The sequence below is a fragment of the Sapajus apella genome, unplaced genomic scaffold (assembly GCF_009761245.1).
Source record: "Sapajus apella isolate SASKATOON/1434 unplaced genomic scaffold, GSC_monkey_1.0 scaffold210, whole genome shotgun sequence".
Taxonomy (NCBI): domain Eukaryota; kingdom Metazoa; phylum Chordata; class Mammalia; order Primates; family Cebidae; genus Sapajus; species Sapajus apella.
This window is the reverse complement of record NW_022437150.1, coordinates 305327-318972: the sequence shown is the minus strand read 5'-3', so window position 1 is coordinate 318972 and position 13646 is coordinate 305327. Positions and strand designations below refer to the sequence as shown.

At 38.9% G+C, this 13646-nt stretch overlaps 1 protein-coding gene across 1 annotated transcript in view; it reads left to right on the top strand.

The window, feature by feature from the left end:
* The window catches only part of LOC116544217, a 112709-nt gene that overhangs the window by 55563 nt on the left and 43500 nt on the right, over positions 1 to 13646 (top strand). Inside the window, exon 3 of the transcript XR_004265860.1 lies at positions 5847 to 5997. The gene's annotated coding sequence lies outside the window, so the exon portion shown is untranslated. The remainder of the gene's footprint in view (positions 1 to 5846; positions 5998 to 13646) is intronic.

Below are 13646 nucleotides of genomic sequence, written 5' to 3'. Positions count from 1 at the left end.
TCCTTCCTTCCTTCCTTCCTTCCTTCCTTCCTTCCTTCCTTCCTTCCTTCCTTTCTTCCTTCCTTCCTTCTTGATGAAGTCTTGTTCTGTCACCCAAGCTGGTGTGCAGTGGTGCAATCTCTGCTCACTGCAACCTCCACCTCCCGGGTTCAAGCAATTCTCCTGCCTCAGCCTCCCAAGTGGATGGGATTGTAGGCACACTCCACCACACCCAGCTAATTTTTGTATTTTTAGTGGAGACGGGGTTTTGCTACATTGGCCATGCTGGTCTGGAACTCCTGGCCTCATGTGATTTTCCTGCCTTGGCCTCCCAAAGTGGTGGGATTACAGGCATGAGCCATTGTGCCTCCAAATTGCAATGAATTTCTGATTGGCTTTCCTTCCCACAGATTTTTCCCTTTCAATCCAGAATTATCCTTCTAGAACAAAAATGAATTTCTTAAACATTCTAATAGTTTTAATTGCCTTCAACCTAAATTCCAAATCCCTTATCATGGGATAAGGTTTTTCATGATCCCTTTCTTACCTGTCTAGCCATGTCTTGCTATGATTAATTTCTAACCCTTAGAATTTTCTGACACACACTGAAATTTTATGTCTACATGTTTTTTCTCATTTTGGAATTCACTGACCATCCTATTTAAAGCTTCCCTCAAGGTAATTCTTTATAAAATTGTCCTGTTTTTGTCTTCATATCACTAATTGTTATCTGAAATTTTCTTGTCCTCCCTCACAAATCTTTTTAAAATTTTTAATTTGTAATCAGTAAAATGTAAAGTTCATAAGAACAGAAAATTTGTCTCGTAAAAAAGTTACTGCATATGTAGAATAATGTCTGGCATACAGCAAGTACTCGATATGTATTTGTTGAATATATGAATGAGTGAATATAGTTATTAAAGACTCAGAAAGTGTCTTCTGAAATATGTACTCTCAATGTACATTTTATAGTAACTTTTATTCTAGGCCATATAGTATGCAGCTGTTTTGTTTTTTTCAAGATTACTTCTTATAGTGTTTTGAAAAGCACATATATTTCATATTATTCATGGTTATATAGGCAGACCCAGTTTTGTGAACAATGATTTATAGTTGCCTATGAAGTCAGACTGATTTTTTTGGATTGAATGAGCTGTATGCCAAAGGATGCAAGACAACATTACATCAGATTCTATTACTGGTTCTCCATCCAGCCCCAATGTCATGTGTCTAAGCCAAAGGGTTGGAGAATCTGGTGGTGAGAACTGAAGGACTCTGTTGGATGACTTTTCCATTGAATAATAAAGTGTGAAAGTAAAACAATGAAACAGAGGCATTCTATACACTTCTATGCAAAATGGAGGAAGGCTTTGGCATTTTAGACTCTAGTGAATATGGAGCTCATGTGAGAATTTCCTGGGAACTCCCAGAAATAATTGAAGCAGTTTTTCATAGCCTGCAGGACATATAATGGTAGATAAAACAACAGCCTTCTGTTTATACCTGGTCTTCAGACTGACTAGTTTCAGAAAACACGAGTTGTAGTTGTATCATACCACTCAGCACAACTCAGGCCACTGCATTAATTTAATTATCATTCTTTAACAGCTGTGGAGACAGTGGGAGACAGGATTTTTACTATAGAATATCAAGGGGACAATAGATGAAGAGAAGGAAAAACAGTTTTGCAGGAAGCAAAAGAAATTAAAATCTTAAAAGTCCTTTCTAGAAGGTTTTTTTTTTTTTTTTTTTTTTTTTTTTTCCCTCACTGTGCCGTCCTTTACCTTTATATCTTGCGTTGGTACCACAGAAATATCTGCTTTTATCATCTTCCATAATTTCTATTTTCACATGAGCTTTCTGCCATCTCCCTGGTGAATGGAGATCTTCGGGTCTGGACGGCTCACTACTGCTGCTCTGCCAGTGTCTGTTTTACTGAGAGTGATGCCGGGGTCAGGCATTGATCCTCTCAGAGCTGCTTTTGACAGGCAGCCCTTTGTACTCTGGAGCCAAAAGTGCCATTGCCTTTATCCATTTTGCATACAAGTTATGGAATTCCTCTCTACCTTGGCAGTAACCACTTCTAGTGTGTGGGTCATTCACTTCTGCTTAAAAGACAGATTTCCAAGAGAAAAGAGCTCCACTAATCTTCTCCCTTCTTTCATGAAAGTCTCTCCCTTTTCACTCAGGAGACTTTGAAGGAGATGGGGAATAGCCAAGTAAAATGGGGTTATCTCTTGAACAGTGGAGGCATGAAATTTAAAGATTTGAGCTATGGTCACTCTATGCTCTGTGGACTGAATAATAGCAGAAACCTGCCTGCGGAGAGGGAAGAATAAGTAGATTTAGAGAAACAGGGAAGAGAGTTACAGAATCCTCCTTCAACAGTGACTCATTGCTTAATATCTTTGACCATCTTAAGAGATTTTCACTTATTTATTTTTCCTCCCACCTTTGCACCTTTGAGTTTCTTCTCTATCAAATTTACCAAATTGGATTCTTTCTAATCTCAGTTCTGAAGATACAAGTTCCTTCTTTTTTGTTCATAGCCTTGGGCCAAGTTCATACTTATTGATATTTCAGGCTTTGTTTACTTAGCTTTCTCAACTACAGGTATTTTTTTTTCACCCATGCCTATTATTAACTATTATCCTGACTCTTTGTATGATTAGGTTGCAGAACTTATCTAAACACTGAGAATCTATAAAGGACTATTCTAGAAAACAAATATCCTGCAAGGAAAGGTTTTCAGTAATTTGTAGGGCACATTAAAAAGGAGTATAGACACATAGAAATACTTCTGATGCAGAATCATGTATATTTATTGATCTCATCAGTGCGGGAAGGTAGTGGCAGTAGTGATGAGAGTAAAGACATTACCCCTTTTTCTCAGTTTTCCATAAAACAAATATTTTCCCTGTTGGAAAAATGATAAAACAATTTAAAGTACATGAAATCAGCTGAATAAATTCTATAACTGTGTATTTTTTACCAAGATATAAGAAAATGTAAAGACAAGAGTTACCACTATCAAGCACTCTATGACACACTAAATAAATATTTTTTAGTTTGTTAATCCTCACAACTCTAATATATATTATATACCTTCATTAGTTAGACACAGAATTTTAGAAAAGCCAGAATCTGAATTAAGACTTCTTGATTTGAAATCTAGCCCACTTTTCAGTAAGCCAGTACAGCAGCCAGGATTCCACACCTTCACAGACTGGGCCGCTACTAATCAATTCATTCATCCTTCCCTTGAGTAGTTATTAGGTACCCAATATATTTTAGGCAATGCCTGTTAGCCTTGAGTGAAGCCTAAACTTGTTAAAGACATGCTTTCTCCTTGTTTCTACAAATCTGCTTACTTCCTATTATACTTACCAGATGCTCATATCAGGGCTTTCTGGCAGGGATGTTAGTTTCCAAGTCTCACTCAGAGGGAATGGAAAATACAAAACAGGAAGAATGTTGCCTTTCTCCCAGATGCACAAGGGTGAGGGATGGAATGATTGTTGGGCAGGGTATATCTGTGCAGTGAGAGCTAGAGTGATCAAAGGACTCCCTCACATTAAAATTTACAGCTTCTTTGCAGCTCCTGGGAACTCAATCTCGACAAGCTCCCACAACTCCAGTAATAATTACTTCATCCCCCTGTGGCTTTCCCAATTGTGACTGGAGGGATAATGTATCTGGCAAACAATTCCTAGGGGAGACTCAAGGAATTAAATGGTCTGAAGGTTTTAGGAAGGATTGTCTTAAAGTTGTCTGCTTTTCTAGACTGCTCCTTTCCTGGTCCTTTGGCTAGAGAAAGTCTTTCTTGATCAGGGGAATCCTTGGTGCTTTCTTTCTTGCTGCTTTCTTTGGTCTGTGGCTATTGACATTTCCTGAATCTTGGCTTCATCAGCACTCAGTCCATTCATGTAAAAGACAAAAAGAAAAGGAAATCACCATAATGCTATTCCTTGGGTCCTGAGATCTCTAGCCAATCTGCTTTCTTTTCTCCATCTTTCAGAGTGTTCTTATGTTGCTTTATATACAATTTCCTAGATTTTTAGCTGTGCTTTTTCAAAACACATATTTTGCTCTTTTGGAGATGATCCCTAACAAGAATTAAGAGGCTGTCTTATTGAATAATCTAATATTTCCATTCAAGTGTTAGCAAGGCCATCTTCCACTGGGGCCCTCCCTTGTAGGAAGCACAATTGGAAATGAGATTTGGGTGGGGACACAGAGCTAAACCATATCATGTACAAACATTTATTTTGTCCCTGATGAAAACCTCCATTTCTTCATTAGTATTCAAATTACCTTTCTTCTTTAGCTGTCATAACCAGCTATCAGTTTTTGATCTTTTATTGTATAATAAATTAAGTACTTACAGAAATATGTATTGAATACCTATATGTACTGAAATATATATGAAGTGCCAGGCACTGCAGTGAGCTATGGGAAGATAAAGGCAAAGACTTCTTAACTTTCTTTCCTCCTCCCACTATAATTCAGAGCTTCTTGAGTTTATTTAATCTGCTGCCATTAACTATTCAGTTTTCTTAAGGAAGGTAGAGAAATCTGGTTCCACAAATACTAAATAAATTAGTATCATCCCCGAAGACCTTCATTCACTATCTTCAAAATGCTTTTGATTAAAAAAAAAAATCCCTTTCATCTCCTTCCACTTGTTTAATGTAGATATTCTGTGAGTCTGGCCCTGCTGTGTCGTTTTTGCTTTTAATGGTCGTGGCTTATCAGGTCGACAAGGTTATGGAATGAGGTCTAGTTAATATGTCATATTCTTTCTTTGTACATTTGTACTCTGATAAGGCTGTGTTGTGCTTGCTGTTTATTAGAAACTACCACGTATTGCCAGAATATTACTCTTACCGTTTTAGATTCTCATTTAATTATCAAATATTAGGCTGGATGTGGTGGCTTATGCCTGTAATCCCAATACTTTGGGAGGCGAAGATGGGCAGATTGCCTGAGCTCAGGAGTTTGAGACCAGCCTGGGCAACATGGCAAAACCCCATCTCTACCAAAAATACAAAAAGTTAACTGGGCATGGTGGCACGTGCCTGTAGTCCTAGCTACTCAAGAGGCTGAGGCAAGAGAATCCCTGGAACCCAGGAGATGGAGGTTGAAGTGAGCTGAAATCCTGCCACTTCACTCCAGCCTGGGTTGACAGAGCAAGACTCTGTCTCAAAAAAATTTTTTTTTCATATATTAATTATGTACTTTTTTCCTTTCTTGTGTTTTGAAACCCTTGCTGGGCTTATGTCTGTTCAGGGCTCCAGTTCATTCTGTCAGTCTGTGTTTTTTACTTTTTTGGCAGTTGGATAACTAGAGTCATTTTTTTTTTTTCTGAGACGGAGTTTTGCTCTTGTTGCCCAGGCTGGAGTGCAATGGCGCGATCTCGGCTCACCGCAACCTCCGCCTCCTGGGTTCAGGCAATTCTCCTGCCTCAGCCTCCTGAGTAGCTGGGATTACAGGCATGCGCCACCATGCCCAGCTGATTTTTTGTATTTTTAGTAGAGACGGGGTTTCACTATGTTGACCAGGATGGTCTCGATCTCTTGACCTCATGATCCACTCGCCTCGGCCTCCCAAAGTGCTGGGATTACAGGCGTGAGCCACCGCGCCCGGCAACTAGAGTCATTTTTTAAAAATTGTAGTTGGGTGACAGGCTCTCTTTTTTGAGGGAAGAGTTGATTGTTTTTTTCCCTAACTTCTTTTTCCCTGTCATCTCACCTCCCCTTTGTTTTTTATAGCCACTTTCATTTACAGTAAATGACCTTAATTTTATTTTAAATTCAGTAGGAATTTTTGTGATTTTTCAATATTAACAATGATATTTCATGCCTTAGGAATGTCCTTCAGCAACAGTGCATGAAGGAATCTCTCAGAAATCTAGATACCACATTCCATGAACCATTTTCTAAATGGTGTTAGAATCAAGGAGGAAGGCAACACTGGATACCACTTTTCTTCCCATAAGAGAGACTTCCAATAGTAAAGGTAAAGGAAGAAAACACCTGGGGATATTAATATAATTTGAGATGGAGCTTTTCTGGGCAAGAGATCTTGTCTGGTGCTTTAGGCAATTTGATGAGTCCTCTTCTAGAGTCTTTGCAAGCTTTCCTATAGGTGGCTGTTTGATGAGTCCTCTTCTAGGGTCTTTGCAAGCTTTCCTATAGGTGGCTGTGGTCTGAAATGCACACCAGGGGCAGAGGTTGGAGCTTCTGATGTTGGAGCAATTACTGACCATCCTGATGAGGGAGCTGCAGATCTGGTTGTGAGAACAACTTCCAGAAAACAGGGAGAAGGTGGTTGGTCCGTTGGTGAAATGAGAGCAAATTTGATGAGCTGAGACAGGAGGCAGGAAGGGAGAGCTTGGAATTGTGTGGGGTCAGAGATTTAAGTTTTTAGGATCCGTAAGCACAATAATGCAAGAGGAGATGCATTCCAGAACCTGTGTATGCTAAATGCTACAGGAAATAGAAATGAATCACTATATGCCTTACCCTAAGAAGATTTACAATGTAATTGGCAAATAAAAACAATATGCAAATAAGTTAAATACGTTTTAAATGAGAATACAAGAAATTTAAAAAGATGATACATGAATAATTGCCAAATTAATGCAGTAGGCCATCGTGTTTGAGCTCAGAGAAACATGAGAACAAATGGATTGGTTTGGTAGGCTTCCAAATAACAATAGGACTTGAGCTAAACATTGCAGGATGTGAATCTTTGCCTTGGCGGAGAAGAGTAGGGAGAGCTTTTCAAGCAAAAGAAAAAGTCTAAGTACAGAATATGCTTTGCTGGAGGAGAAGGGTTCATGTAGGGAGGTTACTTAAGAGCTATATTGGGAAAGATCAAAGAAGTTATAGCCCAACTTTTTTTTTTTTTTTTTTTTGAGACAGGGTCTCACTTTGTTACTCAGGCTGGAATGCAGTGGCATGATCTCAGCTCACTGCAGCCTCAACCTCCTGGGCTCAAGGGATCCTCCCACCTCAGCCTCCCAAGTAGCTGAGACTACAGGCGCATACCACCATGCCTGGCTAATTTATATATTTTTTAGTAGAGATGGGGTTTCATCATAAAGCCCAGGCTGGTCTTGAACTCCTGAGCTGAAGCCATCCACCCACCTCGGCCTGCCAAAGTGCTGGGATTACAGGCATGGGCCACTGCACCGGCCAGCCCAACTTTTTATAAAGGATCAGACAAGAAAACAGAGACAGACACAGACACACAGGGAGAACATATATGACAACAGGGGCAGAGATTAGAATGATATGTCTACAAGCCAAGGAATGCTAAGGATTTCCAAGCAGCACCAAAAGCTAAAAGGAAGGTATAGAACAGATTCTCCCCTAGAGCTTTCAGAGAGCATAGCTTTGGTTACACCTTGAAAGAGAGTGTAGCTACTATCATGCTGTGATTGACGGTGATCCAGGAAAATGAAGAAAAGGTGTGGCTTTAGCCAGAAATGCTCATAGTTCTTTGCATTTACATAATGGTTTACAATTTATAGTGCATTTCCACATTCTTTATCTTATTTACTTGCCACACCACTGAAGGACAATATTATTCTTATTTTACAATTGAGCATACTCTGAAATAGGGAGGTTAAATTCTTGATTGCAGTGACAGCTTCTGTAATGGGACCAAGATGTGAAGTCTCCAGTGCTAAGCTCTTTTCTTAGAACTATGGCATATCTTTTACAATTCCTTTGAATAAGACCCCTCTCTCACTTACTAGGTAGAGACTAATGATCAGCAAAATGTGGCAATCAACTTTCTTAATGTTTTAGTCAGCTTACTGTGCATTTAAAGAGTTTCTCATTGTGATTGTCAGTTTTATGTTTACAATTTTTAATTTAAGATGTCATTAATTTTTATAACTTAATTACATAAGAATTATAGCATTGGTCTCAAAATGACCAACATTTATTTTTAATGTTAAAACAGAAATTAGCTAACTGGGCCGGGCATGGTAGCTCATGCCTGTAATCCCAATACTTTGGGAGGCTGATGCGGGTGGATCACCTGAGGTCAGGAGTTCAAGACCAGCCTGGTCAACATGGTGAAACGCTGTCTCTTCAAAAATACAAAAATTAGCTGGGCCTGGTGGTGTGCTCTTGTAATCCCAGCTACTTGGGAGGCTTAGGTGGGAGAATTACTTGAGCCTGAGAGGCGGAGGTTGCAATGAGCTAAGATAGCACCACTGCATTCCAGGCTGGGTGACAAAGCGAGACTTTGTCTCAAAAAAAAAAAAAAAAAGGTAACTGTTTTAAGGTTTCTTGTATATTCAGCAACCCAAACATATTCATTGGTCAAATAACACATAGTAAACCAAATTTTGGAAGCTTTCTTAAGCACATATTTTGTGCATATGGGTATTTGATCCTGTGTGTTAGGTGGGGATGACAGAAATGTAGCATGTGGTCTGTGGGATTTTTCCACAATGTTTTAGGCTTATAGAGTTCATAGTCATTACTCCATGAGACTATATGTAATTATTTTTAGGTTTCAGCAAATTTCCAAAGACAGAATAATTTGGAAGGAGTTTTTAAGACCCTCACAAGGGTGAGGAGTGTCCAGCTCCAGTCTATGTAAACTTTGCTTAAATGAAAATCTCTAGACTCACATCTTGTAAAAGAGAGAGGTTGAGGGACTGGATGTTGTACTTAACAGAAAGTGACCAGCTTTTGTTACTTTGAATTTCAGTGGAAATGTTCATGTACATATCCAATATTCAACAACCTAAACACAGTCATTCATTGGCCAGTTGAATGACTAAACGTTTTGGGTAAGATGACCATGAATATGAAACCCCCTTCCAGAAGTGAATAATGTTTCAGTAGTGGATAATGAAACAACATGCCTGCCTTGCATTCTGGCATTGTTTTACTTCACTGTAATTATTTCAACTCATTTTGAGATTTTTGAGCTTTTGAGCAGCCTTTTGCCTATCATTGACTGTTTCCTCTCTTACTATGTATCTCTTCTCTACTGAACTCTAATCTGTCTGTACCTACCGTCTCATTTAGCGCCTGTTCATTGTCCTTCTAGATATGTCTGCTCAATCTTTCCCTTTGTTTCTGAGCCTTTCCCTTTATCTCTTTCCCATTTCGGCCCTTTATCCATTTATGTCTTGGGTCCTCCTCCTTACCTCACATAACGGACATGTAGTGAGGGAGAGAATCAGGGAGCTGGAAAGAATTCAGAGATCAGAAATAGCCTGTTCAATAATTTGCTGAGGTGGTGGCAACTTAGATATTTGCTCTTCAAAGAAGTCTCCTGCAACTAGTGGGGGAGGCATTCCTGTTCTTCCCTTTTTCACGACGTTCTTTTCTCTTAAGATCAGTGGTGATTGTTCCCCACTTTGGATTCCTTGCAGTACACCTCTGATTCCTTATGAATCCTTAATAATTTTTCTTTTTTACCTAAGCTTACCTTTTCCAAATGCAATTTTATGACCTTTATTCATCCTTTTTAAGAAGGATTATTTATATTATTTTTATATGGCTTCATTTTTACCTGCTTTATCAGATAGTCACATGTATAATATTGGCATAGTATGAGTATAACATTGTTCTATGTGTAGATTCTTATGTCCTCTGGTGTGCTTTCTCTCTCCACATTTGTTATGCATGTGTTTCTTTCTTTCCCTCTCTCTCCCCTCCCCGTGTGTGTGTATGTGTGTGTGTATGGCTGTGCTATGGACCCTAACTCTCAATGTATTGCTATTTGGAGGTAGAGTCTTCAGGAGGTAATTAGGGTTAGGTTCAGTCATGAGAACAGGACCTTCATGATGGGTTTAATGCCCTTATGAAAAAGGAAGGAGAGGAAGTATCTCTCTATTTTGGGCACAAACCAAGGAAGGCCATGTGAGGATATAACCAGGAAGAGGGCCTCGCCCGAACCCAACCATGCCAGACCTCCAGCCTCCAGAACTGTGAGAAATGAATGTTTATTGTTTAAAGCACTCAGTCTATTATATTCTCTTATAGCAGCTGGAACTGACTGGGATAAGCTGTATAAAAATATATTCGGTGTAAAGAGTAATTAAAAAGTGAATACTTGGGCGGGGCACGGTGGCTCATGCCTATAATCCCAGCATTTTGGGAGGCCAAGGTGGGTGGAACACCTGAGGTCAGGTGTTCAAGACCAGCCTGACCAACAAGGCAAAACGCCATCTCTTCTGAAAATAAAAAAATTAGCTGAGCATGGTGGCATGCACCTATAATCTTAGCTACCTGTTAGGATGAAGCAGAAGAATCGCTTGAACCTGGGATGCAGAGATTGCAGTGAGCTGAGATTGCACAACTGCACTCCAGCTCGGGCAACAGAGTGAGACTCTGTCTCACCAAAAACAAGCGAACAAAGCAAAACCCAATGTTATCACAGAATCCAAACATTTCTGTTCCTTTATCTGTACATCATGCTTTCATTCTCAGGTGTATCTTTTGTTTTTCAATAAGGTGGCTGATACTTCAATCTCATGTGTGCTTTGCAGGTATGAAAAAAGATAAGAAAAGAGTAAAACAGTAAGAAATACTTGAGATAAAAATGCTGACTTAAAAAAATATTGTGATGATATACCTAGAGAATCCAGGAAGTTTATCATGCAAACTATTAGAACTAGTGAGCATTTGCTAGGTAAATAAATCAACATACAAAATAAGTAACAAACCTTTTTGTTGCTGTATACCAGATGTGGTGAATTCTTACAATTTTATGTTGTCTTGACATCTATTCTGAATATAGGTTTAGCTTTCTCATACCAAAAGCAGGATTAATCAGTCTTGGCACATTTTTCAGTTCTCCATCTCCTCCTAGTTCTTCAGTGTGGTTGATCCAGAAATCTGTCATATATAAGCACATCCTGGTGACCACCGCCATATGGGACAGCTAGATTCAACCAACTTGACTAGTTCTAATGATCCCCACCCACATCCCACGTGGACTCCTCAGATTTTCTGCATTGACGAACTCTCAGTTACCTCTTGATGGAGCTCATGTGTGCTTGCTCTAATCCCTCCAATTAGAACTCCCTAAAGGAAACCTGTTTGAGTAATACTCTGGACACTAATGAAGTCTTAGCCGGCAGAGTTCTCACTCTCTCTCGCTTCTCACTTGCTGGGTGAGCGTGGGTGCTCTGAATGACCCGCCTTCCGTTGGTCCTGTGAGGCATGCTTCCCTTTCCTCTCTGGGATCTGTAAGTAACAAAATAGCTCTGTTGTTTCATGTGTTTTGTTGAGTTCCCTCTGCTGTGTCTTACCTGACCAACACATCTGAACATAACTTCTTACTCAGCCAGAGCTCTCCAAGAAAGAGGGTCTTTTGGTTGAAATAAAGTAGACACCGGTTAGATAAGAGCCATAAGGGTGTCTGCCAGTATAAACAAGTGTCCTGTGAGAGGGACGTATGGTCATGGGTCAGATACATAGGCATTAGGCTGCCCACCAGAATAAAGAAGTATCCTATGAAAGGCACATTGTAAACATCTATGACCACACTCCCTGGATCTCTGTCAGGGAAGAGCTAGAGTTTATAGCCACTCTCTTGAGGGAGACCTCGGGGCCAAAATAGAAAAACAACAACAACAACAACAACAACAAAAACCCAGAAATAACTATTAGAAACTGAAAAAGTAAGTTCTATTAAGAAAAGTAAAAGTAATAAAGAAAAATATCCACTTTAGCAAAGTCCTGAGTACTACAGAAATATATTCTTGGAAGAAAAGTTTCAGTAGTTTAATTTATTTCAAATTAATTTCTAAATTTATTTCCATCTCAAAAAAACATTACTTATAGGATTTTAAAATAAGCTTGACAAACTAATTTTAAATTATAAATGGAAAATTAAATAAAAAATCATTACAGGATATTTCAGCTAGGTTTGGTGGTTCACTTCTGTAATCCCAGCATTTTGGGAGGCCAAGGTGGGCGGATCACTTGACGCCAGGAGTTTCAGAGCAGCATGGCCAGCATGGCCCAAACCTGTCTCTGCTAAAATACAAAAAGTTAGCTGTGTATGGTAGTGCATGTCTATAATCCCAGCTACTCGAGAGGCTGAGATATGAGAATCACTTGAACCCAGGAGACAGAGGTTGCAGTGAGTCAAGATCTGGCCACTGTACTCCAGCCTGGGCGACAGAGCAAGACTGTCTCAAAAGAAAAAAAATTATTATAGGACATTTCAATAAACTCAAAAAACTTTTAATAACCTTTTAAATTTTAAATAGTTTTAAATTTATAGAAAAAAATGTAAAAGTGGTAAGAAGAGTTTCCATATCGCCCACATCCAGTTTCTCCTATTATTAACGTCTTATATCATTATGGTACATTTAGCATAATTAATAAACCAATACAAGTACATTATTATAAACTAAACTCTGTATTTTATTCACATCTTGCTGCCTCAGCCTCCCAAAGTGCTGGGATTACAGGTGTGCACCACCATGCTGAACCACGAGACATGATCTCTATTAAAAGTGAAAAACAAAAATTAGCTGGGTGTGGCACCTGCTGTTGTCCAAGCTATGCTGAAGTGGGAGGATTGTTTGGAGGAGGGCGCGCAAAAGGAGGGGACTCTAGGTTGCAGTGAGCCATAATAGAGCTACTCCACAGCTTGGATGACGGAGCGAGACTCTGTCTAAAAACAAACAAAACCCCGAAACAAAAATAAACAAACACAAAGAAAGAACTTGTCATACAATTCAATTATAATACTCTTACATTTTGATATTAAAGCATAAAAAGGCCTACAGTTCAATAGAAAATGATTGTCTGTAAAGACAAATGCTATGTTGAATTTTAGTACCCCCTTATTGAAGAAATTACTGAATAGAGTTTGAAGAAATTGGCTATTTTGGCAAGTAAAATAAATTTAGAAATGTTTCAGCATTCATCAAAGATAATTTCAGGTGGCTTAAAAGCTTAGTTTTTAATCTACAAATTTTAGAGGAATATGTATCAGAATAGCTTCATGATTTTGGAGTTCAGCCTTATTAAACAAAATGCAAAAAACATAACTAATAAAGGAAACAAACAGTACATGTCATTACATTGCTTTAAAAACTCAATGGAAAAAGAATACATCATTACTAAAGGCTTGTAAAGGGACAGCATTAAGAGAAAATCCTTATGGTAAAATAAACCCTATTAAGTTTAGAATATCTTTTTAAAACATATATCTCTTATTTTTTTTCTTACAACGCTCAGATTTTCTCTCTTAAAATACCTGATAACACAATGCTACCTAAATTTCTAGGTCTAGAGTATACTCAGCAAAAAAGTGGAATTTTAATGCAGCTCAATCAAGAACAATTACTAGACGTTTTAGTGAAGCCATTTTAGAAAACCTGGTCCCATTTGAGCCATATTACTGTGGCAACCCGAGTGACTCTGTGCAAGACTAGGGGAAGAACCACTTGGCTAAACTCAAACTGCGTTGCTGATCCAAAAAAAATCATAAAGAAAGAATTATTAGGCCGGGCACAGTGGCTCACACTTGTAATTCCAGCATGTTGGGAGACCAAAACAGGTGGATTGCTTGAGTTCAGGTGTTTGAAACCAGCCTGGATAACATGGCGAGACCCCATCTTAAACACACACACACACACACACACACACACACACACACACACACACACA